Genomic DNA, 4,354 nt, shown 5'->3' on the forward strand with positions numbered 1-4,354 from the left:
GACCCGGGCCAGGGCCTTTACGGCTCTGGCCCCTGCCTGGTGGAATGCTCTACTTCCAGCTGTCCAGGCTCTGCAGGACCTTGGTGAGTTTCACAGGGCCTGTAAGACAGAGCTATTCCACCGGGCTTTTGGAGGGGCCGACCGCGGTTCTATCGCCCCACCCCCCGAAACTGAGGCTGCCTGTTTTTCCATCTTGGTGGGGCCCTGATTCCATCTTGGGCCCTGCCTACTCCCTCCCCTTTCTTTTGGCCTTCAGATCGGGCGCCTGTTTTAAACAACTTCTGTTGTTTTAATCTATATTTATTGTTAGTAACTGCTGCTTAAGTTTTTAATGGGTTTAAGTTTTATGTTGTATTGATTTGCTGTCTCAGAGAACAGCCATATTGTCAGCCGCCTCGAGCCCTTCGGGGATGAGGCGGCCTATAAATTTAACAAACAAACAAACAAACAAATAATTCAGGTTGGATTCTCATTTATCCCCCCATCCTGACCTCATCCACTTCTAATCAGAGAATCTCAGTGGTTTCTGGAACCTGTGAAACCATGATTTTTCCTCTCCTTGCACGGGGAGAGAAAAGGAAAATAGCATGTAGTTTGCTTTCTTCGGATTTTCTCGCTTCTTCCTGCCTCCCCCACCCCACCCCCACCTACCCTATAACAGTTTCTCCAGCTCTTCCAACCATGAAGATAGTGAGCCCCCAAACAGAGAGTGGTAAGTGCAAACGGGCAAGGAGGGAGGTATGGAGAGGACACGAGCCAGGGCTCTCCCCCGCGAGAAGCATCAAGAGCATCAAGGAACTCCTCCGCTTCCTCTGCTGCCTGCCAATTTGAGAGCCAGGAAGAACTTTTTTTCATGTTGTGGCTCTATCGCTGGAGCGACAGACCCCGAAACTGACATAAAACTTAAATGATCGAGCAAACTGATGGTAGATCACAGAAGTCGCCCAGAAAATAATAAAAAGAAGGGGACAGGCAATCTCTCCAGATGAAAGTGGCGCAGAGAGGAGGAGGAAGCCGGGAACAGACAACACGGCGGATCAGCTTAGCTAGGGACACTTCGCAGCAGGAGAATCCCTGGTGAAAAACCACAGGAAAAACTGCAAAGCTAACACCCCTGGGGTAAGCGTTGCAAGGCCAGGGGGACTTTGGTTGACGTCTTTGCTATGCCACGGAAGTGCATTGGGTGACTTTGGACCAGTTGCTCAGTCTCAGTCTAGCCTACCTCACAGGGTTCTTGTGAGGATAAAATGGAGGGGAGAAGAAGGTTTCAAGCAGTGGTGTATCACTAAGGGGGAGGGGGAGTGTGCGACCTGCTCAGAGGTACTTGTAGCTGCCTCTTCAGCAGCCAATCAGGAACGCAGGTGACATCAGGCGGCTCAGATACGCTTCAGGCTACAAAAAACAGAAGTTCTGGGCTCATGCGGAAGAAACTAAACATCTCCTCCCAGCTTTCAAACATAGATTCCTTCAAAAAAAAGCAGGCAGCTATGCAACGCGACACCCCGGGATAAACAGACCCGGGTTAAAAAAAACCTGTGGCGCACAGGCGATTTTGCTAAAGCGGAAACGACCTTGAGTAACTGCGGCAAATGAGAACATTTGGAGGATAAATACCGGCATGAAATGGTCTGGAAAGGCACAGTTCAGTCTGAGAGCCAGGGTGAGGGAAAATAACGTGGATGAGCAGCTGGCCTACCCAGAAAACGCCATGGCTTTGAGCCCAGATCTGACATTAACTGTAAGGCTTCTGCCAATTTTCTTTTAGCGTGAGCCTGCGGGATGACAGGGGGGACCGCTTTTTAGTACAACTACAGCCTATCCTCACATTGGGCTCACCTGGCGCAGCTGTTGTGAGGAATTGGAGACCTACACATAGGATGCCCAGGGTTCTAAATAGCCAAAACGTACTCATTGTTTCCCCCAATTCCTAAAAATTTCTAAGCAGGGTGAAATGCTGATCCAGCAGCTGCAATCTGTTGTGTCGCATGGTCTTCCTCTGCTGTGCAATGGACCAAAATCCAGGTTACAGCTGCCACTCAGGATCTGATGCCAGGAAAAAGCCTCAGGAAAGCAAAGAGTCCCCAAAACAGGTTCTCAGCTGCCGCCTTGTGAGGCTCTTGGTAATTTAAACTCACCCCTCGCTTTGTTTTATTTCAAAGTTGGAACTTTTATAGACTGTTTTCCCACCTCCCCTCCCATACTGGTTATGCAACCTTTCCTTCTCTTAACGGTCAAAACAAAGGAGAAGCAGGAGATTTGAAACTGGATTCTTCCAGCATTTTTGAAATGCTAATAAAAGCTGGTTCGGGCCTCTCTACGGCTGAAGAGGGAAAGAGCTTAAACGCTTCCTCTCCCTCTCCGCTTCACCCGCCATAAACAGCACATTCTGGGGAAGACACAAAGGGAAAAAACCTGCACTTGGGGGGGGGGGGGAAGAAGAAGAAGAAGGAGGAGGAGGAGGAGGAGGAGGAGGAGGAGGAGAAGGAGAAGGAGAAGGAGAAGGAGAAGGAGAAGGAGAAGGAGGAGGAGGAGGAGGAGGAGGAGGAGGAGTTTGGATTTATATCCCCCCTTTCTCTCCTGCAGGAGACTCAAAGGGGCTGACAATCTCCTTGCCCTTCCCCCCCTTACAACAAACACCCTGTGAGGTAGGTGGGGCTGAGAGAGCTCCGAGAAGCTGTGACTAGCCCAAGGTCACCCAGCTGGCATGTGTGGGAGTGTACAGGCTAATCTGAATTCCCCAAATAAGCCTCCACAGCTCAGGTGGCAGAGCAGGGAATCAAACCCGGTTCCTCCAGATTAGATACACGAGCTCTTCACCTCCTACGCCACCTGGCCCCACCAGATTCAAAGGTAGACGTTTTGCACCTCCTGTTTGCATAGATTAAAAAACAACCGCCACCTTTGGGAGGATCTCGCATAAATGAAGTTAGGGGTCCCTCTCTGCCCAACCTCCCCCCAACAGGGATTTCCCTAAAGAAGCAAAAAAGAATGATAGTAGCCTGCACAGTATCGATATAAGGAATATTGACATTACATTTAAAGGGTTTTTTTTTTTTAAAAAAAAGGGAAACAGGAACCAGGTTAGCCAAAACCCAACAGTAACTTGCCACAACACAAGGAAGCGTAATAAATTGATGAACTGTAATAACTATTACTCATGTACTAGTCAGCAATCAATGAACAGAAATCATATGAAATATTCAATGAATACTATGAACACATAGTCCGTTTCTACTCATTCATAGTGCATTGAGAGAACAAGTCAAAGCGCGATGGGACCTCGGTCCACTCACAGTTGCACAGTGGCAGATAGGAAGGCGCTCCAAAGGGTGATCACTCCTGCACAGAGGATTATCGGCTGCCCTCTCCCCTCCTTGGAAGAACTCTATAATTCCCGAAGCCTAAAGAAAGCCCAAAATATTCTGAGAGACCCGTCTCATCCAGCACACTCTCTTTTTGAACTGTGACCATCCGGCAGACGATACAGGTCTATCAAAACTAGGACAAAGAGGCTTAGAGACAGCTTCTACTCTAGAGCTGTGGCGATGCTAAACTCCGCGGCTCCGTGTTGATGTGTTTGGGGCTGTGTAGGGATGGGTGGAGGAAGGGGAAAGTGAGGATGGGGGATGAGTCTGAAATTGTATGAGTATGATGTATTGTATGAAATTGTATGAGTATGATGTATGAGTCTGTAATTGTGTGCATTGAGGAATGCTGTTGTAAATTTCGTTGTGCGTGGACAATGACAATAAAATGCTTATGCTTAATGCTTATGCTTAAATTGTGCAAATAGCCGGAAAAAACCAGCTGAGCAGGTTGAAGATGTAAAGCGGCAGAGGTGGTCTCTTGACGCGATGTGCAAAGCAGCAAGCAGCAGACTCTTAACGCGACGTGCAAAGCAGTACACAGCAAAACGCCTATGCGCTAAAGTGCATTTTCGCAGGTCTTCATCAGTGCAAAATTGTTGCAGTAATTTCAATTTTCAACCAGTCAAGCATAATTGCTACTAGTTACCTATACTATAAACGCGTAATGTTATATAATGCAAAGTGATGCACATAGGGGCAAAAAATCCAAACTTCACATACAAGCTACAAGGGTCAGTGCTATCAGTCACAGACCAGGAAAGGGATTTGGGCGTCTTAGTTGATAGTTCCATGGGAATGTCAACTCAATGCATGGCAGCTGTGAAAAAGGCAAACTCTATGCTGGGGATCATTAGGAAAGGAATTGAGAATAAAACTGCAAAGATTGTCATGCCCTTATATAAAGCAGTGGTGCGACCGCACTTGGAGTACTGTGTCCAGTTCTGGTCGCCACATCTCAAAAAGGATATTGAGGAGATAGAAAAAGT

The sequence above is a fragment of the Sphaerodactylus townsendi genome, linkage group LG12, assembly GCF_021028975.2.
Source record: "Sphaerodactylus townsendi isolate TG3544 linkage group LG12, MPM_Stown_v2.3, whole genome shotgun sequence".
Classification (NCBI taxonomy): domain Eukaryota; kingdom Metazoa; phylum Chordata; class Lepidosauria; order Squamata; family Sphaerodactylidae; genus Sphaerodactylus; species Sphaerodactylus townsendi.